This window comes from Tiliqua scincoides, chromosome 7 (assembly GCF_035046505.1).
Source record: "Tiliqua scincoides isolate rTilSci1 chromosome 7, rTilSci1.hap2, whole genome shotgun sequence".
NCBI classification, from domain to species: domain Eukaryota; kingdom Metazoa; phylum Chordata; class Lepidosauria; order Squamata; family Scincidae; genus Tiliqua; species Tiliqua scincoides.
In genome coordinates, this window is record NC_089827.1 from 59,197,052 (window position 1) to 59,223,427 (window position 26,376).

General features: G+C 45.3%; 1 pseudogene; it reads left to right on the forward strand.

Moving 5' to 3' along the window:
* Nucleotides 1–28: 28 nt before the first annotated feature.
* LOC136657001 (cytochrome P450 2D6-like) lies at nt 29–25,185 on the forward strand (annotated as a pseudogene).
* Nucleotides 25,186–26,376: the final 1,191 nt, after the last annotated feature.

Here is a 26,376-nt window from a genome sequence, read left to right on the forward strand (position 1 = left end):
CGAGCAGGCTACTTGGAAGCGCGCCGCCTCTGCGGCTGCCTGTGGCTCCGGCTCTCACGCTGAGGCTGGGAGGAGGCACGGAGCTCCTCTCGGCTCTGGTCTGCCCGGGCTGAAGGTAGGGACGCGCGGCGGCAGGTGGGCAGAGGCAGAGCCGGAGTCTTCGGCAGAGGCAGGTGGGGGAAAGCCTCCCCGCGCGAGTCCTTTGGAATGTGCTGCTACCATATGAAGCACCCAAACCCCTCAACGCACGTGCAGAGTGAGGAGGGAGGGACAGAGAGCAGAGCCTGTGGGTTGGGGGTGCTTGGGTACTTTCCACAGCGGTGGCCCTTTTCAAAGGACTCGGTGGGGAGGCTCTGCCTCCACACCCACCACAAGCACCTGTGGGAGCCTCCTGTGCAGGCACAGCCTTGTGACAGGACCCAAGTTTCCCCCAGTGCAAGCAGGGACAAAACACTGAACTAAACCTCTTCCAGTCACTACAAAAAGCAGAGAAGGAGGGCTAATTAACTTCTGACCCCCAACATGGAGGTTATTCCATAAATAGCAAGCTGCTTCAATTAAGGCCCTTCTCTTGTGGACATCTGCTGAATGAAGGCCATATGGGGCAGATGATTTAGGACAGGGGGGTTCAGAAAGTACGTGTGTCCAGGCCCTGTAGCGCTTTGAAGGCAAGTCACAGCCCCTTGAATTGGATCTGGAGTCTGGCAGGCACAAGTGGAGTTGCCTCAATACTGTCCAAATGTGCTTTTACATTTTTGAGTATCTGTCAAAGAGGAGCAACAACATTCTACACCAGTTGCAGCCTGCTGGTTGTCTTCAAGGGCAGCTCCATGTATTGCACATTACAGTATGCAGTCCTGCATGTTACCATACTTCATTGCCAAGAATTCGTAGCCTGCTTTCTAGCCCAAATGTATCTAGAAGCTACTGCTTCCTGCTATCTGGAAGAGAGGCAAGATTCAGAAGTTGGGGGACCCACACCTCTAAGGCCCAGACCAAATCTGCCAAAGGCCATATAGAAACAGGCATTTGCCACAGAATATCCATATTTGAAAAACCTGCATGGATTTCTATATTTGCGAGATACATATGACTTTCCTGCTGTGGAATATCCAAGTCCCGTTTTGGTACCCAAGACTGGTAAAGCCCTCCTTGGCCAACACTTGTTTTTTTTAGCTGTAAGGGGCAGCAGAGAGAGAGAACTGAAAGTAAGAACATAAGAACAGCCCCACTGGATCAGGCCATAGGCCCATCTAGTCCAGCTTCCTGTATCTCACAGCGGCCCACCAAATGCCCCAGGGAGCACACCAGATAACAAGAGACCTCATCCTGGTGCCCTCCCCTACATCTGGCATTCTGACTTAACCCATTTCTAAAATCAGGAGGTTCTGCATACACATCATGGCTTGTACCCCATAATGGATTTTTCCTCCAGAAACTTGTCCAATCCCCTTTTAAAGGCGTCTAGGCTAGACGCCAGCACCACATCCTGTGGCAAGGAGTTCCACAGACCGACCACACGCTGAGTAAAGAAATATTTTCTTTTGTCTGTCCTAACCCGCCCAACACTCAATTTTAGTGGATGTCCCCTGGTTCTGGTATAATGTGAGAGTGTAAAGAGCATCTCCCTATCCACTCTGTCCATTCCCTGCATAATTTTGTATGTCTCAATCATGTCCCCCCTCAAGCGTCTCTTTTCTAGGCTGAAGAGGCCCAAACGCAGTAGCCTTTCCTCATAAGGAAGGTGCCCCAGCCCCATAATCATCTTAGTCGCTCTCTTTTGCATCTTTTCCATTTCCACTATGTCTTTTTTGAGATGCGGCGACCAGAACTGGACACAATACTCCAGGTGTGGCCTTACCATCGATTTGTACAACAGCATTATAATACTAGCCGTTTTGTTCTCAATACCCTTCCTAATGATCCCAAGCATAGAATTGGCCTTCTTCACTGCCGCCGCACATTGGGTCGACACTTTCATCGACCTGTCCACCACCACCCCAAGATCTCTCTCCTGATCTGTCACAGACAGCTCAGAACCCATCAGCCTATATCTAAAGTTTTGATTTTTTGCCCCAATGTGCATGACTTTACACTTACTGACATTGAAGCGCATCTGCCATTTTGCTGCCCATTCTGCCAGTCTGGAGAGATCCTTCTGGAGCTCCTCACAATCACAAAAAAAGTAGCTTCTGTTTGCTCTTTTGCACTGTGATTATGGTTAGGATGAAGGGGAGATAAGGAGGGGGAAGCCCCTCTTCAGGAGATCCAGCAGAGGAGTGAGCTTAGAGCAAGGCTAATCCTGGGATCTCTGGCATTGAGTCCAGTGGGCCTACTTCCAGGAAAGCTTGTGTAGGATGTTGTGGGTGGGGAGAGGCCACAATGGGAACGTTCTTTTCCCAGGCAGGCAGTGGTACCTCTCCTACTGACTCAATTACACAATCTGTTCATGCCTGTGAATACCTGTGATGCAATCCTGTGTATCCTGTGAATACTACTGTGTTCAATAGTCTTTAATCAAAGGAAAATGTGTTTAGGCACTGTTCAGTGTGAAGGGGGTTGCTGCTGTCCTGATCCAATCCCCTTCTAACTTGCCTCTTAGCTGTCCCAAAGGTAACAGTGGAGGCTTCCTTTCCCCTCCCCCATTCCAACCAGGTCCACAGGATAGGAGTGAGGCATGATACTTTTTTCTTCTAGCAGAGAAAGAGGCCTTCTCACACAATTCTATGCATGCCTATCAGAAATCCAGTTTTGTTCATTGGGGCTTACAACAGGAAAGTGTGTACAAATACACATTTGTTGGAAGTTGAGATCTCTTTGCAGTTCTGAGTATTCCTATGCCTGTGTTGGGCCATGATCCTGTGCCCACTTGCTTGGAAGCCCCGTAAGCAGTGACCTGAAGCTTGCTCTTGCGTGAGCAGGTCAGCTCTCTGTGCCCTCTGGTGCAGAAAACAAACACATGAATCCTACTGTCACTGGCAAGAGCTTGTGTTGAGGAGGGAGTAGCTCCTTATCTGGTTATCCAGCGGAATGCAGCTCCAAGGATACAGCCCACAATGTAGAGAGTACACAGACACAAGGAAATCCATCACCATTTTAGTCTGTATTTACAAATTTACAATAATACCAGCAGCAAAACAAAGCAGAGACAGCAAAACATACAACACACATGACCACCAAGGACCCATGCATGAGGGCTCTCAAGTCTCTTATAAAGCTCTGTGCACAAATCAGGATGGGTGGTGTCTCCTCCTGCCACACCCTGTCTCACGATGCATGCCTCATCAGCTGGCTCACTCTACACCTGAGTCCTGGTGACTCAGCATACATTAGGCCCTACCTTATTCATTCCTGCAGATTTAACCTGGGTTATGTTCTAACCCTGACAGCTTGTTCTGCCAAGCTCCTGTTCTGAGCTTTGCCTAGAGATCCTATGCCCACTTTAAGGCTAAGTAGTTCCCCCTGTGAGAATGTGGGGATGTGTGCTGTGGGATGGGGGGCTGGACTGGATGGACCTGTGGCCTGATCCAGCAGGGCTGTTCTTATGTTCTTACCAGTCTAACTCATCCTCCAAGATGTAGTGTACTGTCACTGCAGTTTCTTACAAACCCCTGAAAACCTTCACATTCAGGAAGAAGGAGTGAATGAAATGGTTGTAAGGAAAGGGAGGGAGATCTGCAGACATAATTTATATTATGTCTTTGTATTATAAATATGTAGTTTTGACTGCATAGTATTCTGAATACTTACGACTGTACTTGTTGCAAGAGGCGACTAAACAGCCACCGGGCAGATGGGACTTGTTAGCCTGGGGGATTTGCTGCATGGGAAACAGTCTATCCTCCATATCTACTTTACCCAGGCTTTGCGCACTGGAGAGGACACTCTGTTCCAGAACTACCATTCAGAGCGCAATACCATAGTCTTCTGAGACTGAAGGATGCCAACAAAAAAAAAGTTCCCCCAGCTGGACTGCAGCTAGATCTGCCCTACCAGCAGGAAGGAGACCAGTAGGAGGCTTGCCTGTAAGTCTGTAGGGTCCCAGCTCTCCAAGCAGGCAGTCCTTCCAGCTAATCAGCAGCACCTCTGCTTTCTACCACTCAGCAGTCTGTTTGAATAGTCCCCTTAGTTAGTGAGCCAGATAACACAAGCTTACAAAACTGAGGGTCAGAAAAGTTTTGCACTGACCCTCCCCCCTGAGGGCTGTGTAGTCTATTGCCCCTAGAAGTAATTAATTGGCCATAAACCCATCCAGCCACTTAACACTCTCAGGCTTCTCCAGTTTCAGTTACCAATTGTTCTCTAACCCTAAGAGCTTTCAGTCCTGGTAGTCAGGCCAATTTGGTAAACCCCCTGAAACTGTGCTTCAGCCTGAGCCCCCCTGACTCAGCTTGAACCTAGGAACAGGTTCCTGTTACTGGGTCTCCAGGTTCCAACTCAATCACTCTGGATTAGCTCCTACAACCAAGTTCCCTTGTTCCATCAGTCCCAATAATCCAGTCAGTTATAATAGATAGGATTTACTGAATATAGATTTAAAGAATAGTTATACAGAGCACTGCATCAGTCATAGATTTCAGAATTTAGGATAGAACATACCAATACAATACTCAGCACTAATAAAACAATAAAAAGCTAACTCCTATCACTCACCAAAGTGTTACACTTCCAGAGTCCAGTCTAACCCATCCCTGCTGCAGTCAAGGGGGGGTCCATCTTGTCAGAATAGACAAAGCTGGAACAGAGGAAAGCTCTTTCCCTTCACCTTTATAGATCTCCTGACCCCTCCACCAATCAGAACTTTGATTCAGCAGAACATTCTAGGGGTGGAGTGCCACAAGCCTCCTTGCTCATGGTGGACACCCCCTCCCAACTTGAGAAGTTCACAGCTGTATCTTGTTTATCAAGTTGGCCTTGGATCCAATTTAGTAGCTTTGTACCCTGAGGGCTCTTCGAGGAGGCCTCCTCCACAGTTCTCTCAGATCTGGAATGAACTAATTAGAAGTTGGTTACAGCTGGGCCTTGTAACTCAGGCCTAGCAACATGCCTACAAGCAGAACTTTCCTTATTCTGATGTTACCTGATCACCAATATTCACTTTTCTGTCATAAATTTCTCCCAAAATTGATGGTGGTTTGATATGAATTTGGGGTGCCAATTCCAAAAATGGCATCTGTTTTGTCCTATCACATCTAGTTTTGGAGATACAGTATAGCTTCATTAGTGAATGGTTCAAGCAGCTTCCTCATGAGGAAGCCGTGGTATAGGCTTCCTCATAAGGAAGCTGCTTGAACCATTCACTAAAGGGGCTATGCCATGTCTCCAAAACTGGATGTGATAATGCAAAATGGATGCCATTTTTGGAATCAGCACCCCAAATATACCCAGGAATTGGTGTAACATTTAAGGAAGCAAAATGTATGTTGGCCTGTGTAATCGGTCCAAAAGTCCAGCATATCATTAGCCAGTCCGTTGGTTTGTTAGCAGAGTCGTGGGTCCGTGAGTCAGTAAATCAGAAGTTCAGTCCAAAACGCAGAGCTGCAAGTCATTCCATGAGTTAGTAGTCCAGTAGGCCAGTTAGCCACAAAGTCAGTCCCTTCAGTCAGCAAGCAAGTCTCCTTTCCGTCCTCCACTCTCTCTCCACTACAACCCACAAACCCTTCCTCTATCAGGTGCTGTTACAAAAAGGGTTGTTTTGTTTAGGGGGGAATTATTACGCTACCCTTATTGGAACCTCAGGATCGCAGGCTGGATAACAAGACTGCTTAATGCAGAGAAATTCCCTTTTAGCTTAAAGAGGAGACTGGGAAAAAGATAACTTTTAATAAAAGATTATAGTTTTATTACAAAAGCACAAAGGTAAACATAATGCACATGGAAAAAGTGGTAAGTATATGTTCCCTGGTCCTAGTACTTGAATGCAGGGTACCTAGCTTTCATGGTGGTTATGTATGGAGAGTATTTGGTGCATCCGAGGAAATTAGAAAAAGGAAAGGTTGTAGGGAAGGATTTTAGGGGTCCCTGGTCTGCCAAACCCAGTTGCTGACTAAAGATGGGGAGAAAAAAGGGGGAGAAGGAGAGCAGTCCTGTAGAGCAGTTGGATGGGGGGGAGTCCTGTGTGGAGGACCCTCTGACACAACACAAATGTGTTGTGTCCTTGGAGGGGGAGCCAGAGAGAGAGAGAGAGCATGTGGCAGAAGCCCTCTTTTTAAAAGGGGTTTGCACCCTTACTACCACCAGCAGGGTGTTTGGAGTCAGGATGTCCCTTATCAGCAAAATTCAATGGGGTCTAATGGCTGGCTTCCTAGTTGGGGGAACTCAAACAATACCCTAAATGGGCAACCCAGGAAGGCAGTTCAAATTTTGCATACGGTACTTAAGCAGTGATTGAGTTAAAACAATACAATGAATAGGAGACACTTAAACAAAGATTTACTATGCCAGACTTCTTCCTAGGGAGGTGAATTTTGTAACCATGAGCTTGTGACTTGACCAGAGTTTTTTGAAAAAGTGTGCTGGGAGAAGTGTGGTCCACATGATGTTTTAGTAACATAACCAGATATAAAATCACAACTAAGGAAAAAGGGATTTTCATGTAACAGTGCTCCTTTTATGCCTGAGGCCCTCATTGCTTCTAGGGGCTGCAGCTGTGCAGCACAGTCTGCTCAAAGCCCAGGCCTTAAACCTTAAAGGGGCCACTGCTGATACCACGTGCTATCTCCTCGCCCAGTCTTCTTTGATTCCAATGCAGAGCAGGCTGTTTATTACCCTCAGAAGGGCAAATCCTCAGGGGAAGCTCCCACCCTTTTTGACTGGCAAGTGCTGCTAATATATATGCAGGCATAGGAAGTCTGCTGAAGCATGATTAGCAGCTTTGGAGGAGGAACCTACACACCTTTTTTTAAATACAAAGAATGCCCCAGATTGCAGTGATCAGTTGGTGGAAAATTCCTTGTGGGGTGACTCTCTTAGATGCCACTCAGTAAAGCATTTTCCTGGAATAGCAGCACATTGGTGCAAGTCTAACATGGGCTGGCAATATCCTCCTAAGGTTTTATGCAGTTATTCTTTAAAGGCTATAGTAAAGCAGGGTCTCTGAGAGGAATTTTATCAGGGGGTACAAAGTTTCTCTTGGCTCCCTTCCCAGAGGGGGGGAGGGGATAAAACAGCAAGGGAGGCTGGGGAGGAGGCAAAACAGAACAGTGAGAGGGTGGTGACAGCCAGAAAGTCTTTGGAGCCCAGGTCTACTGGGCTTTCTAATGCAGAATCCAGGTCTACCTGCCTGCACAGTATCAGCAGCTAGGTACAGTCATATGGAAAATCAAACACACTACTCAGGGCTAAATCCTATCCAGTTTTCCAGTGCCAGTGCAGCCATGCCAATGGGGTAGGTGCTACATCCTGTGGTGGGAGGGCAATCATGGATGCCTCCTCCAAGTTAGGCAATATCTGTTCTTTTCCCTCAAGGCTGCATTTCAACTACACTGGCAGTTGAAAGTTGGATAGGATTGGGCCCTCAGTCTCTCTAAAAGCTTTTAAATAGAGAAAATCATTGTGCAAAATTAGCATAATCATATTTAGGATCATACTTGAATAGAAAGTGTCCTGTTTACACCCAAACATACTACAGGTTGAGCCTCATTATTTGCATGGGTTCCAGTCCTAGCACTCAGGTTTGGATGGCAAAAAAAGCAAATTCATTCAAAAAACCATGTTCCCTTGCTCCAGTGATTTAAAAACAGCCTTGCTGACCTTTGTGATGTAAAATAAGAGTCTTTAAGAAGACAATCATCAATCAGTCCTCTAAGGGCTTAGAGAGGCGCTTCAGGGGGAAGGGAGGGGTCAGCTGGAGAGAGGATTGATGAATTGTCAGCCACCTGCCTTCTCTCTCTCTCTCTCCTTAAGGAGGCTATTGTTAAAGGACTGTTCAGTTTTTTAAACTGATTTTAAAGGGATGCATTTTTCCCCTTCTCCAGGAATCAGCACATTCCTTCCCATTTGCAGTGGCCATTCCTGTTGAGTCAAATCAAGTCAAAAATCTGTGTATAAATAGGCTGGACCTGTACTTCAGTAGCTGTAGTCCTGCAGCTGTCTCCCTAAGCTCCTATACATTTCTTCATGGCAAGTGGATCTACAAGACAAAGTTTTACTGTACCAGTTTCCTCCCAGATTTGACACTGTGTTAAGGAGAGTCATGTGTGCGTTCCTCAGCCTGGTATCTATGGCTTGTGGTGACAGCCACTACCATGCGCCTACAGTGGTGCCCCAGCATCCCACATGGGCCATAAGACCAAGTGAAATTGAAAAATGTAAGATCCTGGGAAATTTATGGTCCTCTCCTTTGGCTCCTGGACCTGGGTACAAATTACCCCCTTTAACCCCCCCCCCATGAGTCCTGTAGTAAAGCACACCTTGATGTAACTCTGTATTTGATAGTAAATCATGTTTCTACAGTGACATCTTAAAAGAAAATAGAAGAAAGGAGAATTTTAAAGCAAAGTAGGTGCTGGAGCAAGTCTGATGAGAAGAGACAAAGATGAATCTAATGGATGTGATGCCAACTTCCATCTCATGGCTGTGGGCCAGGGTCTCACCTGGCTGGAAAAATCTCCCAACACAAGTCCTTTCTCTCCTACTGCTTGCTCTGCTGGTTGATTACATGAAGCGCAGAAGATACCCTCCAGGACCTGCCCCTCTACCTTTCATTGGGAACTTGTTGCTTATGGATATGAAGAATCCACATCATACTTTCCAACAAGTAAGTACCACCTGGATGCATTCAAAGGCACAGTGTGTTATGGTCACCTTTGCCAATTTGATGCCTGGAGAAACTCTTATAACTGTAACTCCTGTAACTTTAGGAGTTGCATAGAAGTAAATTTCACCGGAGGAGGAGGAGGTTCTCCTGTCGTGGAACTGCAGTATAGTGTTGCGGGAAACCTGAGGAAAATTATGGTTGCTAGCAACTTCTACAGGTATAGGAGCCTAATGAACAAAGGTGGGATTGTATGTGGATGAACTGGTGACAGCTTGCTCACTAAGGCTTCCTTGTTTAAGGGCTGGGAACAGGTATGTGTGTAGTTTGTTAATTTAGTCTGTAATCCTATGCAACTTTCCTGGAAGTAGGCCCATTAAACACAGTAGGATTCACTTCTGAGTAGTCATGCCTAGGATTGTGCTGTAAGACTCAGAAGTTACCAAATGCTGGGTAGTTATAAACCAGAGTGTAGAGAAACTGCTGATGGATAAATTACACTTTGTATGGCAACTGATTTGCTGCTTCAGTGCGTGCCTTCTAGTGGACATCTCTGACTTTGAAGGGAAGGGAAACTCAGGGTGGTATACATTATTCCTCCTTTTGTCCTCTCAACAACTGTGAGTAGGTGAGTCTGAGAGATAGTGACGGCTCAAGGTGTCCCAGGAAGCTCCATGGTTGAGCAGGGCTTTGAACCTGAATCTTTGAGATCTAAGTGCAATTCCTGAACAACTATACCATCCTGTGTCTTATGCATGCTGGTTAGTGATTGTGGAAAATTGGTGCAAAGGAGCCTTGCAAGTGGCCTTACAAGGGGTGAACTTGCAATTGAAAGCTCATCATTGCACCCAAGCCATAGAAAAAAAGAAAGAATCTCATGGGTAGGGATTTTGTGACCACCCTGTACTTTAGTCTGTGAACACTAACTATGAGGTGCTACTCCCCTTGGTCAGTCTGCCTTCTCCAGGTACCTTCCCTGATACTTACTAGCAATGGCGCTCTCTAGTTTCCTCCACATGTTTGTATCTCACTTTTGTCACAAGCAGCTAAAATAACTGCTCTATTGTTCCTCCTTGGGTAAGGCATTCCTTAGGTGAAGTGCCACCACTGTAAAGACCTCATCTCTAATCCCCACAAAATGAATCTCTGTGGAAACAATGGATGGTGTAAGCAGAAATTTAATATGAGAGTTTATGCTATTAACTGAGCTTGGAAATCTTGGTAATTATAATTAGTTGATGATGAATTTCTGTTATTTAAACCAGAACACTACCTCAATTTCCTTATTGTTGCTTATTAAACTCTCAGTTGTCACTGTTGAAAGTGAACTTTGGATAGAATCTTTGTTTTTAGGTATAAAACTTCTGGCATTTAAAAAAAATTCTTTTGAAGAAGAGTGCTGAGCTTGAAATGTCTCTAAAAATTTTCCAGAACATACTGCTGCACCATTTGTCAGTTCTGTTTAGTTAAACGTCTCCTCTAGCAACAGTTTTCCTTCATAAAATGTCTCCTCTAACAACAAATTGAGTTTTCTTTATTTAATTTAATTTTTTTCTTTTATAGCTGGCAAAAAAGTTTGGAAAAGTGATGTCAGTGCAGATTGGATGGAAGAATTATGTTGTGCTGAACGGTTCCAAGATGTCAAAGTTGCTGCTAGAGAAAGCTGAGGACTTTGCTGACCGCCCACCAGTTCCGCTTTTGAAACTAGTAGGGCGTACAAGAAATTCTGGAGGTAAGTGTTGCTCATCCACTGGTAGGTGGATGTAACAGTACAGAGTAGAAATAGAACTCGAAAAGATCCCCTTTGATCAGGCCAAAGACCCATCTAGTCCAGCTTTCTGTATCTCACAATGGCCCAGCAGATGTCTCAGGGAGCACACAAGACAACAAGAGACCTACATCCTGGTGCCACTCCCTTGTATCCGGCATTTTAGGCCAAAGTGAATTGTGATGGGGCCTGATCTGGTCTTTAATCCCGTTCATAGCAAAGTTATTGTACTGTGGATATTGTCTGTTAGTGGATACTGCAAAGATCTCAACAAAAATGCTTCTGTGTAGATCAGGAGTGGCCATTGCTTCAACTTTAGGCCTCCTGAACCTTTAGCAATTGTATAGAGCAGGAAATTTCAGCAGGTGCAGCTTGTCATCTGATATAGGCCTAAAATTGAAAGGTTGCCCAGTGCTGATGTAGGTAGAGTACTGTCAATAGCCCAGTGGTTCTCAAACTGGAGTGTCACAGCGCCCCAGCCAGAGAGCCCTGGCCTCTGCACCCTTAAGGGGCGGGGTGGCACTGACACAGCCCCCAGAATCGTGTCACTGTCAAGGTGTGCAGGGGCTTGCTTCCTCTCACCAGAGGCTGGAGCAGACTCCTGGGGGTGTGGGGAGCCCTGCACCAGTCTTTGCAGGGCCCCTGAAGCGCACAGACACTCAAAATAATGATTGCAACCCACTTCCGATTTTCGATGGTGAAACCAGAAGTGGGTCATGATTGTTAATTTCACAGTTTGCGCACTTCGGGAGGCCCTGGGGAGGCAGGGCTCCCTGCACCCACAGGAATCTGCTCCAGCCTCTGGTAAGTGGAAGCAAGCCCCTTCGTGCCTTAACAGCAACACAGTTCTGGTGATCGCATCGCTCCCCCGCAAGAACTTACAGCAGGGCTCAGACTCCCTGACAGTTTGCGAACTGCTACCATAGCCCTATATCAGTTTTGGTTAAGGAGGAGACTTTAGTCATCACAAAGGAGACCTACATGTTCTCTCTGCTTTCTTGCTGGTCTGCGCACAGAAAGGATACCAATTAGGAAGTGGAATGCAAGTCAGGGAAGAGGGAAACCAAAACAGCACACAGAGCAAGTATGCAGAAGGGCAGTGGTTCTCAAATTCTCACGTGGAGTTTGAGAAGCACCAAGTCTTTGTGGGGGCAGGGGGAAGGCAGCGACACGACCCCCAGGATCGCGTTGCTGCCGGGCTCTCAGAGGCTTTAAAAAAACTTGTCTCTGCTTGCAGCAGTCATCTGCAGGTGCGGAGAGCGGAACTGTCTGTAGAGCTCCCTGCATCTCGGAATGTTAGAAAAATGCGATCACGACTCACTTCCAGGTTGCGATTGCTGCCTGCCCCTTAAGGTGCTAGAGGCACTCACTCTTAAGCTGCTGTTTGAGAACCACTGCAGTAGAGTAAGGTTGGCACTCAAGGTTTTAAAGAGACACAGCAGACGCCTGCGGCAAGAAACACAGACATTGGGGAGAAGAGACGGGGATATTTTAAACAGCAGGTGGGTCCCACAATGAAATTCATGCCAAATGCAGTTTCTCTTACCTAGTGGTGTGCTGACCTTTGTTCCTTTCAGTTACTGAATTGAAAAAGAAAGAGGGAAAACAGAAAAAGGGAAGTATGGAAGAGAGTGGTGAGCTAGAGGGTGCGGAGCAGAAGTGGAAGTGTGGAGGAGAGCAGTGTGGTAGGCTAGAGCATCACCAGCATTTGAGCCCAGGACTCCTCTGCACTTCGTCTTTCACCTCACCTCTCTTCCTTTTCCAATCCAAGATACAGGAACTGGAGGATCAGCAGTGGAATAGACAACAGAGTTGGGTACCCCACATCAGTCTGATGCCTAGGTGACCTTTTCCGCTGATATGATGGACAGGCTGACCTGTCTGGATCATGTTAGGTTGCAGGGACTGGATTAGAGTCTAATATATTTAACGGGCATTCTTATGCACCTTTCTTGCTCTCTCTGTTTTTAATCTTCCCAAGTTTTTCTCTTTTGTTCCATCTGTTTTTCCTCTCCACCATCATTCACCAAGTGACTTGTAAAGTGCTATGTAGAATCTTGCTAATGATAAGCTTGAAAATGTAATTGAAAATCCTTCCCTCCTGTCAGAAATTGATGTTTCTCTAGGAATCCAGATTCTCTCTCTTTAACCTTTATAGGCTTCTGTAGAAACAAAGCTTTGGGGGGAGGATCCCCCCTTTTAAAGTTTCAGATATTTGCAAACCTCTGGAGATTAGTGAGTACAAAGGAACAATCTTTGTCTTGGTTACATTCCTACTGGCATGGAGTGGGAATTTAGAAATATATTGATAGATCAAGGTGCTTGTGTTTTTCTTGTAGGTCACAAATGACTAGAAATGATACATGTAGATCAAGGGTGACCAAACATTTTGGCAGGAGGGTCACATCATTTCTCTGACACTGTGTCGGGGGCCAGGAAAAAAGAATTAATTTACATTTAAAATTTGAATAAATTTACATAAATGAATATATTAGAGATGGAACTTATATGAATGAATGAATGAAGGTCTTGTAGCAGCTCAGGGCCTATAAAAGGCCTTGCACAAAGCAAAGCTGACCTTTCCTTGGCTGCTGCTGCATCACAGATATCAAACGGCAAGAGGTGGAGAGAACCCTTGTCCCACAGCTCACACAAGCGGTTGAACAGTCACCCTCACGCTGAGAGCAGCTGTGTTGGGCCAGCATGGGCTCCAGCAAGTCTCCAGAGGGCAAGAGGCTCATTGGAGACTGGGGGCTGCCTGCAGGCCAGATTGGGAGCCCTGGAGAGCCACAAGTGGTCCCTGGGCCAGGGTTTGGGCACCCCTGACCGAGCTAGTAAAATGGGCAATGACTATGGAGTGCCATGGATTTTGGTGGCTCTGCATGAGCCTTGCATTGCCAAGTCTGACCCTCAACGACCCTGGAGACATGCAGCAATGATGTTATCACAAAGTGCCTCAGAGAGATGATTGAGGCTCCTCAGCTGTGTGTGAGTGACTCTGACAAAAAAGGAGGGGGAGAAGAAACCAATAGAAAGCCAAAATAGCAGAAGGTGGACAAAAGAGGGTCAAGTTCTCCTTGAGGCACCCCTGAAGATAGAGGAAAGACCCCTGGAAGGAAACTGTGAAAGGAGGGACTCATTACATACACCCTGATTTACCCCAGGAGGGTTTCACCTACTGGAGATGGAGGCAAGACAGGCTCACGTATGGGAAGGCCCCCCCCCCTTTTGAAGGGTATCTTGCAAGAGGATGTGACAGCCTGCAGAAGAGGACCCTTGGGTACATCTGGCCAGCCAAGTAGTATGGTACTCTTATTACACTTGGAGCCACCTGACCATGCAGTTCCTCCATACAGCAAGATGGGAAGCAGGTTAACTCAAAGAAAGTGACTGCATAACAGTTATATAAGGTAAAGCAACCACTGTTTGTGTTGACCGCTGTTTGTGTATGGGATTTTGTTTTGTTGTTGCAATGCATCCATCAAACTCTCCTCCCTTAGCAAAGATTCATGGGTTCATGGATATAGATGCAGAGTTGCGAAGGCAACAGGACATTGGGAAGTTGTTGGCTGCCAAATGTCAACCATGTGAAGAGCAGTAATGTGGCCTGCAGTGCAAATTAGCATAGGCTGATCAAACATGGCAGCTGCTATGGGACATGAGAGCTTCTTTTTATTTTTTCAATGCAATATCCTCCCGTTCAGTGTAAAACCTTTTTGAAGCAGATTTTCAACAATAAAATCTCTAGACTACATCTAATGAGGTCTAGAATTTCCTGTCCTTAGCATAACAAAAGAAATATTAATAAAATCATGACATAATTTACTTTTTGCCTTGTTCCTGGGAGAAGAGGAGAGAACAAAGTATGATTCGATAGCATTCTCTTTCATATTTTTCAGGATTCTTCATGGCATCATACAGCAGTGGCTGGAAGCAGCAGCGAAGATTTCTTGTCTCCACTTTGAAGAACTTGGGCATGGGGAAGAAAACACTTGAAAAGAGAGTGTCTGAAGAAGCCGAATATTTGTGCTCCGAGTTCAAATCCAAAGAAGGTATATCTCATTCTGAGGGATATGGTGGGCTGGGTGTTGGATTGTATATAGAAGAGGTATGGACTTCATGGACATGGCAGTAGTAATAGAAGGTTAATCAAAATTTGTTTTGGGGCTGCACTTGAAAAGATGTGAACGATGAACACGAGTGGACGTGAGGTGATCCTTGAAAGCTTAGGGGGGACTGACTGCGAGATCTAAAACATGACCACCACGCTTCCTACTGTATGATTTTTAGGCATTGCAACAGGCCTAAGAACTTTCTATAAAGCTTCATATAGAATTGTACTGCTGCCTTCCAAATCATCATTTTTCTCATATCTGAAATGGATAAATGTCCAGATAGTTCATGAAACCAGAAAGCCTGCAAAGGAGATCATATTAAATTGAGCTGAATGCCAAAAAATGAGGACACAGTATGGAAAATCAAAGAGGCACATAGAAAAGAGCAAGGTATGAAAAGCATTAAAAACAAAAAGTTTCTACTGAGCATGGATGGGAGATAAAGTAGGTAAAAAGAAAATGGTAAGGAAGTGTGAGATCAGTAAGTAGAAAATTAGTTAGAACAGAAAAATTGCAACTTCACGATGAAGCAACATGAAAAGGAACTCACTGAATATTTGCAATAATACCTGCCTAAATGATCACCCCTGATTTGTTTCAGCTGTGTTGCACTCTTGACAGCTATACCAAAGGAAGCAGCTGCATTCTGGGGCTAATCAGGACTTGTTTCTTGCCAGATTAACCTTGTATTCTGTATTGCTGTTTCACACAGTGCTCAACTTTTCAAAATAGATCCCCTGTGTTATCAGAGTTATTACTGAATAAATAAATAAAAATGCTAGCATGTCCTGGCAATAGAACTAATGTATGGATAAGAAAATGAAGCAGAATCAAATAGCACACCAACACTGTGAATAGCAGGAGAAATAATATAAATTGTATGTGTCATGAGGCTATCAAGAAAATAATTTCCGCTTCAGATCATATTGTTACATCCCAGATTTGATTGCAGTGAGGCACCTTGTAGTCAGAATGGAAGAAAAATAACACTGGAGCAAAATATAATCAATTTTTGCAGTCATGTTGTGTTTGACTGGATTTTGTGTATATAGTCAGTCCTCATTATCCCTAGGGTTAGGTTCCTGGAAAACCTAGGGGATACTGAATTAGCAGGTACCAAATCATTGATACTTCAAATCATTGGCAAGAATGGGGTTAGGTTCCAGGGGACAGTCTTCACTGTACTCTCTATGAACGTTATGAGCCTAAATCTTACAATGAAGTCTGTGGGCTGAATGATAGCAAGGGCAGCACTCAGTATATCACATTGACTCTTTGTATGGAACAATTTGTAACTCTTAGCATATTAATATTTCTTCCTAACAACATTATACATATATAAAACATATTGCACTGTGTGTGAATGGCATCCAAGAGCTTGAACAGTTCTTCTTGGGCTTTATCCTGGGAGCCCAGAGAGAGCACAAACAGCTCCTATTGTGTTGCAGATGGCATTCAGTAGATAGCACACAGCCACTCCAAAGAGAGGCACCAAAAGTTTGCTAAGAGAGCAAACTTTTGCCCTGTGCAAGGCAGAGAAAATCTTGTTAGCTGTTGGAGCAATGCAGAGATCTACAAATAGAGCAAAAAAATAGTTTCCATAGTTTGGCAAATGGCATTCAACAGAAACACACACCGACTCCAAAAGAGAGAGGTTACCTTTTAGGAGTATGCTAGTATAACACTTGCTTAAAGAGAAGTTGGCTACATACATGATGACACACACCTAATCTCTTTGTTGTTGCATCTCTCTTCAGGCTCTCCATTTAAGCCACAAATGATCGTGAGCAATGCAACTGGCAATATTATGTGCATCCTAATATTTGGTGACCGCTTTGAATACAATGATGAGGCATTCCTGAAACTAATGCATTTAGCTGAGGACCTGGTGAAGGCAGTAAGCAGAAACATTCCCCAGGTACCTTCCTTGGAGAACAAACAACACATGAACGCCTCCCACCATCTGAGGTTTGGTGAGCAGGCATGTGAGATGGGGCTTTTTCAGTTCCCGCATCTCACCTATAGAACACCTGTCCAAAGGTGCCTTCCTGACCTGCTGTTAGCTGAGAAGTGTTGAAGTGCTTCATGTTCTTTGTTGAGGCTTGCCTCATTGACAGGGCCAGGTGAAGTCAGTTTGAATGGTGGATTGGAGGAGGCAGAAGCAGGTGCCCTGCGCATGACACATGCTTTCCCCCATCACTCCCACCCCTTCATTTACTTGATACACTCTAGGCTGCCACCACTCTACTTTCCTAGCTTCCTCTATTGTTCCTCAGGCTCTGTTATAGGCAGCAAAAGCAGGAAGCAGACGATGAGCAGTAGCAGCACCTTTAGGGGAAAAAAGGTGGGGATTGCTCATTATACCAACAACAGTGGCAGCAATGATTTGCACCTTCAGGTGTGTGGGGGGAACGGACGGACCAAGATTTCTATTTCATAAATGCTGCTACTTTAATACTATGTTCACATCTGTTTTGATGATGTAATGGTGTGTGTATTGAACCTTTATTAGGATTCTAGGAGAAGAAGTTTTTAAATGAGCTTATTTTAAATTTAAATTGATATAATATTCCAGCACAAAATTTAACTATTTCAACCTTGAGCGAAAAAGCAAAGAATGAGGATGAAGTTCAGACAAAGGGTTTACTTTTCTTCTCTGTGAAAAGGGAGCTTCTGGGGAATGTTTGTCAGAGCAAAATTTCATTTCCAATGAGATACTGATAAATGCTACTTTACGATGTACATTTTCTGATTGCAACTATGCCAGATGATGTCTCAAATATCCTGGTTGTCCTATATTCCGGGACCACATCAGAAACTTGGGAAACTCTATAATGAAATTGCTGCCATTCTAAGGGAGATTGTGAATGAACATAAGAACACCAGAGACCCCACCTTTGCAAGAGATTTCATAGATGGATTTCTGGAGGAGATGGAAAAGGTACAAAATGGTTTATGGACCAGTGTTGGCATTTGAACTATGCATGCCCAAAGGTATATGTAACTTTTCACTGTACAGTAATCACTTAGACCTTGTTAGCCGTGGTACATACACAATTCTCTCAGTCATGCAACTTTATTAAGCTGAATATTTCCATACTCTGAAAAGTGTGGAAATGCTTGGCAAATGACAGCCATTGTTACAACAGAGAGCGTTTTTCCTGCCCCATTATATTATACCCCTGCTAATTGGATAAGAGGCACTTTTTCAAGTGGGTGCTCCTCTTTTTAGCAAGGGGAGAGTAACTGGCCCACCTCACCCCAGCAGTGTCTTTTCTAGTGGCTGTCTGCTGGTGTTCTTTTTGCATCTTTTTAGATTGTGAGCCCTTTTGGGACAGGGAGCCATTAGTTATTTGATTTTTTCTCTGTAAACCGCTTTGTGAACTTTTAGTTGAAAAGCGGTATATAAATACTGTTAATAATAATGTTAATAATAGAGCAAGGGAGTCCAAACTTTTTGGCAGGAGGGCCAGTTCATCTCTCTGACACTGTGTTGGGGGCTGGAAAAAAAGAATTAATTTATGTTTAAAATTTGAATAAATTTACATAAATGAATACATTAAAGATTGAACTTATATGAATGAATGAAGGTCTCGCGATAGCTCAAGGCCGACCTTTCCTTTGCTGCTTCGCATATGTGAAACAGCAAGCAGTGGAGGGAGCCCTCAGCCTGCAACTCGTGTGAGAGGTTGAACAGTCGGCCCTCATTCCGAGAGCAGTCGTGTCGGGCCAACGCGGGCTTTAGCAAGTCATTGGCAGACCAGAGGCTCACTGGACACTGAAGGCTCCCTGCGGGTCAGATAGGGAGTCTCCGAGGGCTGCAAATGGCCCCCAGGCTGGGATTTGGGCACCCCTGTATTAGTGTCACTTACTGACAGGGATGTGTGCCTGCAACTCTATCGTCAAGTGATACTTGACACTAAACAAAGCCTCCAAAGCTGAGGAAAACTAATGCTTTTTTGAGCCCCACAGAGGCAGTTCATGTCTGCATGCTGCCTCTGCAAGTCTCAGAATGGCCTTTTCAGCTGAAAAGAAGCATCTTCCAGTTTCTCTGGGAAAGTGGCCTCAGAATACCTTATAAGTTGAAAAAATGTCACATCTCGTTTCCCGGAGGAAACCAGAAGTTGCGTCTTTTTTACCAGAAAGGCCATTCTGAGCCTTGCAGAGGCAGCATGCAGACATACATTGCCTCTGCAGGGCTCAGAAAAGCCCCTGGAGGTGTGGGGAGCAGAGCTCCCCTTGGCTTCAGAGCCTTGAGTGGGGGGTGGGAATAGTGACCTGCGATGGACCGTTGCACATGTGGCCCGTTGCTGGTTGGAACGTCGCAAATTAACGTCATAACATTTGTTTATTGGCTTAAAATATTTGTATGCCACCTTTCTGTCCCACTTAAGCTACTGCCAAGGCAGCTTACAACATATATAATAACTTTTAAAACAAGTTAAAGATCAAGTATTTCATCAAAAATAGTGATGAAAGGCAACTATCCAGGAAAAGAGACAAGGAGAAGCGCCAAGGTGGAAAAAATACAGGTGAGCGTTGTCTTAATAATTGGGACATATTGCCAGATCCCCATTGGTAAGTGATGCAGTCATTAAATGACACCACCTGTTTAAAGCCTCCAGCGCTGAGGGGAGCTGTGCTTCCCTCGGCTCTAGAGGCTGGGGGGGGGGGAGAACAGGGATCAGCAACAGACTGTTGTATATGTGGTCCATCGCTGATTGGAATGTCGCTAAGCGACGTTCACCTTTAAATAAAGCTAAACAAAGAACATTATTTTAAAAGGAACAGATGTTTTCCCTACTCAACATGAAGTCAATTGAATAATATTTTATGGAGAGAGAAGAAAGAGCTTTACATGTAGTTAGCTGTTCAGAGGCAAGCCAACTGTTTTTACCAATATTTGTTCCATCTAAAATCTTGGGACGGTGAATGCCCAGTTACTTATAAGAACACGGTGCTCCCGCTCAAGCGTGACGTTGTATTGTGTTGCTTCCATGTGAAAGACAAATTTGTTTAACTTTCTTCAGGCCAAAGGCGATCCAGAGAGCAGTTTTAATGAACAAAACCTTATACATGTCCTGTTTGATCTGTTTGTGGCTGGCACTGCAACTCCTTCTTTCGCAATTCTCTTCGGACTGCTGTTCATGGTCCTTTACCCTGAAGTTCAGAGTAAGTGATTGACAGTGGATGAGATGGAGGGATCTCTCACAGGGTTCGGCAATGGGGGTCTTACTGTTCTTCTAAAGAGATTGTATAGTCTATCCAGGCTCATGCCAAGAGTTCCTTTTTGCATTTCCACTGGGTGGAGGCCTTCTGGAGTCAAGTTGATGGCCAATTAAAAAACACCCTTTTCTTTCTCTGCAGGTGATAATGTAGGTGGGCTGTGAAAAAGATTGCAGCATGAGAATTTAACATTAACAACATAGCTTGCCTTCCAAGGCATTTTGAAAGAAGATGAAATTAAAACTTTATAATTTTGAAAGCATTTCACTCTGTTCTAAAACTAAGAATATATATCATAGTGGGTTTCCTTAAGTTCTCTAAATTTTCTGTTTTCCCATAAGAAAATTCAAAAACCTCAAAAAAATTGTAAGGGTAACCCAAGTTCCCTCCCCTCATCTATTCCGCCAGTACAGTGATGATGAGGGAGGGATTGAAAGGAAAGACATATCAAGCTTTCAGCAAGTAAAGTTGGCTTTACTCTAATGGAGTGTGGAGTGCTAGGGAAGAAGATAGAAAGCCTATCAAAACTTTCTAGTGGACAGCATTTCTGGGAGGGTGGAAGGAGAAGGCATAAAGGACAAAAGGAAAGGCAAGTCACCCAGTCTGGAATATGAGAATGTGTGCAATACTGAGTGTCCTGTTTTGAGAATATTATTGTGCATCCTATCTCTGAGTGACAGTGGTGGTTAATTGTTATCCTCAAAGGGGGAAGGGCCCGTTGTGTGCTTTTGTTGCTCCGTTTGTAATTCTTTTCTGAGATCAAGTGTGCTTTAGTGGGTAGTCTGAGTGCTGAGCTTGAACACGGGAAGCCCAAGTTCAACTCCTCTTCAGCAGTAATATTTGGGGCCAAGCTACCCATGACATTTAAATCACCATTAAACCTGATGGGTTTTCATAGGTTTATAGAGGTGGAAGGTGCCTACAAGGTCAGCTAATCCAACCCCTCCCAGTAGCAAGAAATCCTTAGAGCTTCTCTAGCAGGTGCCGGTCAAGCCTCTGCTTGAAGATCTCCAATGAGGAAGAATCCACCACCTTCCTCGGCAATCTGTTCCACTGCCGTATTGCCCTTACGGTCAAGAATTTTTTGCTGATGTTTAATCGGAATCACCTTTCCTGCAGTTTGTACCTATTTGATGTAATTCTGTTCTTAGAGCGTTATTTTTCTTGAGTGAACAACAGATGAATTGGGCACCTAAGTGATTCAAATCATAGGGCAGGGATAAATTCCTTTAACCCTGTGCCGTACTTCAGTCTTGGTCTCGCGAGGCAGTCTTGTTGCCGTTTAGCCCTGGTGAGGTGAACTGAGATCTATGGCAATTGTGTGTTTTGACATCTGTAGCAGGCAGATTCCATTCCCTCCTGGGTAGATTCTCATAGTTCCATAGTTCTATAGTTCTCATAGTTCTCATAGTTCCATAGTTCTCATAGTTCCATAGGTGGAAAAGGTGGGGGGTGCACATCCTGCCCCGCCAGGACCATGTGGCTTCATAGGTAACGGAGGATCTACAAAAGAAGCTGACCCAGGTGAGAGTTAGGAAATTAGAGATAGCCAGTTAGCTTTATTATTTTATGCTGAGATGTTTCCTAGACGTTTTTATGCCTCTAGCATTTGCTGCCTTTTGTAACTTTTTGTAACTCTATGTATTTAATAAAGTAAAAATCCTTTTACCATGTTGGTTCATTGTCTGTTGGGGACAAAGGTTCAGAATCCTGCCTAGCCGTTCAGCAAGCTACCAAATCCTCATTGTGGACTAGTAACTTGAGGACTGAGACTTTAAGTAAAGAAAGTGTTCAGTGCCTACAAGGGATATAGTTAAGCCTAGAGCAGGGGTGCTCACACTTTCTTGACTCGAGAGCTACTTTGAAACTCAGCAAGGCCCGAAGTTCTACCAGAGTTATTTTTACAATGTTCGCGCCATCATAATATATAACATTTATGTGTACAATGTATGTTGGTGTACCTTGAGCCCCACTGAGTATAACAGGACTTACTCCTGAGTAGACATGGTTAGGATTAGGCTGTGAGGCTGCAATCCTAGCCACATTTACCTGGGAGTAAGCCCTATTGAGTACAATGGGCCTTACTCCTGGCGTTTCCTCCTCAGAGGCACTTGAAGGGGGGGTTGGCACTCCGCGATCTACTCATTTTGCCTCGCGATCTACCGGTAGATCGCGATCCACCTATTGAGCACCCCTGACCTAGAGGGTCTCAGTATCCCTGGACTGAGACACTGGCTCTTACAGGGTGGTGGCAATACTACCAAACAGGGATCTTTGAGGGCTCTAGGGTTCAGAACCAACAACTCTGAGCACCCCAAAACCCTGGGAGTGTGATGAAGTATACGACACCCAGCTTACTGGATAAGAGGCACTTTTTCAAGTGGGTGCTTCTCTTTTTAGCAGGAGGAGAGTAACTGGCCCTTCTCACCCAGCAGTGTCTTTTCTTGTGGCTGGCTGTTGGTGTTCTTTTGCAACTTCTAGAATGTGAGCCCTTTTGGAACAGGGAGCCATTAGTTATTTGATTTTTCTTTGTAAACCGCTGTGTGAACTTTCTGTTGAAAAGCGGTATATAAATACTGTTAATAATAATAATAATAATAACCACTGTTCTAATTAATTTTCTTGTGTCATCTTAGGGGACCATGGTCTTCTATCACTTGTCTTCTATACTGAAGGATGAAACCATGTGGGAGAAGCCACACCAGTTTTACCCAGAGCACTTCCTGGATGCAAATGGGCAGCTTGTCAAGCGGGAGGCCTTCCTGCCTTTCTTTGCAGGTACATCCAAGGAAAGGATAGTTGGGAGATAAAAGAGGAAAGATTTAAAAAAACAAAAAACTTCTGGCATAGAGCAAGGAAAACCAAGGAAAACTTTCTGAAATGGTGGGATGCTGGAGAGACACAAGAGCATTCTTATAAGAAAAAAGCACACACTTTGTCAGTACACAAGTGTCAGGATAGAGGGAGAAGCTTTCAGCAATTGCATGCTGATCTAGGGTAGCAGCATTTAATGGTTTGCATACTCACACTCTTCTTATGCCCTCTCCCCTGTACGGACATGTAGCTCAACAGGGAAAGCCTTGATTGAATGAATCTGCTGCCACCAACCCAGGAGATCAGGCTAGCCATAGGGGCTCCCTGGGCAAAACCTGCCTCCTAGGAAAATGGGTTCCTAGCAAAATGTCAGGGGCTCCTATCAAAATCACTCCCACTGTAAAGTGAGGAGACGTGACAACCCACTGGACTTCCCATACTAGGAATCAGGTGGACTCAGGACTAAAACATAAACAGTGTCTTAAAAAGTGACTGAAAAAATGCCAAACAAAATGAACAAGAAAGGAGGGTAAAGAGAGGAGCTTGACAAAAAAGGGTTTAAAACAAAGATGCGATAATGGACACCAACAGATGGATGTGAGGCACTGTGGAGTCTTGCACATGGCTTCTCCAGTGGGATCTCCATGTCAGCATCAGTTGTGCAATCTGGGAAGCTTCTCTCTCTCAGGCAGGCAGATCAGATCCTGAGGAGGAGGGGCCGCCTGGATTTCCCAGAACTGACCTTGCCTTCGGGGAAGCAAGCTGGGTCTGGTTCAGTTCCTGCTGACCCCTTTCAGAGCAACAAGTGGGGGTGCTTTTCTTTTGTGCCTGCCTTCCCTCCCTTGCCTCTTCCCTCGCAGCACCTAGGCTGCTTCGTCTGCCAGCCCTCCCAGGCGACTGGCAGGCACATTTTCCTTCGGGGCCAGCTGGCCCAGGCTGTCCCCTCACTGCACAAGCAGCAGCCACCTTTGAATTTGGCACGTCTGGTGTGCGAATAGCCTCGTGCCCCCCCACTGGGCTGGGGCGCTGATGGCAAGCCTCAGCAGGCACTCTCAGGTCCCCGCAGCTGCTCACCAGGACTGGCAAGGGGTGAAGAACAGGTCTCTCTCGGCTACATCTGGCCATCCCTCTCCACTCTGGCCAGGCAGTGGCCATTAACTACAAGTTAACGTTTGGGGTCGACTCAGCCTTCCACCCTTCTGAGGTTGGTAAAATGAGTACCCAGCTTGCAGGGGGAAAGTTAATAACTGGGAAAAGCAATGGCAAACTACCCCACTTTATAGTCTGCCATGAAATTGTCGCAGAAGCAGCAACACCCCAAGGGTCAGTAATGACTCGGTACTTGCACAGGGGACCTTTCCTTTCCTACAAGTTAACCTGGGAACTTTGTACAGACATTGTACACAGCTGAGAGACTACAAATGCAAAGTAATGTAAATCCTGCGGGTGTTCTAACTAGATGTGCTCTTTGTCTCAGTTATCATGAACAATGGGCCTCCAGCCTTCCCCCCATTCTCAGATGCAGAGCTCCCTTCCAGAGCTTTGGAAAACTGGACAAAGTGAGAGAGCTTCCTTCTGGCTTGGAAGTTTTATCTCCTGCCTGGAATGATGTCACTGGGCTGTCTGATCTTTGCCTCCTCCCTTCCTGGAGTGGAACCAGTGGGAACATGAGCCAGTCAGCTGGCTCATTCCTGACTCCAGTAGGAGAGAAGTGCAAACATGGAGAACAGGGTTTTGCAGAGCAAAGGAACAGGACTGCAAGCCTACTGTTGCCAGCATTGGATTGGCACAGAAGCTGCTACGGCATGGGGAATACAGATAAAAAGCCCAAACCCATGAGGAAATACATGGAAAGGAAAAAAGGAAACTAGGGGAAACACAGATTCCTCCCAACAGGTAGTTTCCTGTATTCCCTACTACCTTGGGAGAAGCATACTGCATTGAGAACCAGGAGACATTATGAACTTGAAACTTCTGTGTCAAGCAATTTTGCATGTCTTTTTATATGGCCTCCCAACAGGTTGCAATACTTATTTTGCATTATGTGCTCAAGGCTGAGGCTGGGCTAACTTGAGCCCATGGCAGCACAGTTTGGCTAGTTTGGCGTAGGCTGAAGTGGCTGAACATAAGCGTGAACTGCCTGATGTACATGGCTGCCAAAAGGTGATAAAAACCGAGTGTTGGAATTTGCTCTGAGGGGAAGAAAGAGTTGGTTGCTGTATTCCCTCTTGTTCTCACACACAGAATATTTGTCTCTTTTACCTGCAGGTCCCCATGGCTGCCCTGGGGAACAGCTGGCAAAAATGGAGCTCTTCATCTACTTCACCAGCCTCCTGCAGCATTTCACCTTCTCCATCCCTGAGAACTCTCCCAGGCCTAAGGAAGAAAAGCAATTTGCTCTAACAGTTAGCCCTGTCCCGTTTGAGATTTGTGCCCTTCCTAGATAATGCCTTCATGATATTCCACGACCAGTATGTGATGATCTCTAGAAGTTGCCAACATGAATAAATTGGGATGAAATTTGTATGAGGAGGTTTATTCTTGCTCTTCTCTACTGAAAACTGTGCCCCTTGAATGAATCCTGCCTCTTGAGTTGAACTGATGCTTATTGGAAGAATAAATTATTATTATTTAATATCTGTATGAAACCATTGGGCGAGGTCACCTGTGGATTTGGGGTTGGGAGCCATCAATATGCTGATGACATTCAGTTCTGTCTCTCCTTTCTACTGGATACCAGGGTGGCTGTCATGGGCCTGGAGGCAGTTGGGATCTGAGTGAGGGCTAGCAAGTTGAAATTCAGATAAGTCAGGTTCAGAAATCCATGGTGTGGGTGCTGTACTATCATCCTGCCCTGGATGGGGTTGCCCTCCTCCTGAAAGAGCAGACCTGCAGCTTGCAAGTTTTTCTGGATTCACAGGTGCTCCTGGATGCCCAGGTGTCAACTGTGGCCAGGAGTGCCTTTGCTCAGCGTTGGCTGGTGCACCAGCTGCAGCTGTACCTGCCTCAGTTGGATCTGGCCTTGCCATGGTGACATCAAGATTAGATTATTGTAATGTGCTCTACATGGGGCTGCCTTGAAGATGGCCCAGAAGTCACAGCTGGTGCAGAATGTGGTGGCTCCTGTGGTTGCTGGAAGTCAGAGGTCTGCCTCTGTTGGACTGCGGCTTCAGCAGCTGCACTGGCTGCCGGCTCGTTTCCAGGCCCAATTTAAGGAGCTGGTTTTGATCTTTAAAGCTCTTTATGGCTTGGAACCAGCGTATTTGAGAGACCGCCATCTGACATACAGTCTCGACCATTATCTTCAGTCCTTAGAGACTGCCCTGTTGGTTATGCTCTCCTTAAGAGAGGTTAGGGGGATGGCGGCCAGAAATAGGGCCTTCTCGGGGTGGTGCCTGTCCTGTGGAATTCCCTCCTTTTGAGCTGAGAACAGCTCCTTCATTGTGAACCTTCCGGTGAGGCCTGAAATATATAAATATTCTTAATGTCCATAATTATTAAGACTATTTATATACTGCTTTTCAACAAAGAAAGTTCACAAAGCAGTTTATGGAAAAGATCGATAGCTAAATGGCTCCCTGTCACAAAAGTGCCAACGTAGGATGCTTGTACTGCGTTGTTGCACCTTTTCTGCTTCCAGTATTACAGAGATGCAGTACTGATTTACAGGCCAGTCCAAATGTCAGTGAGTATAATAG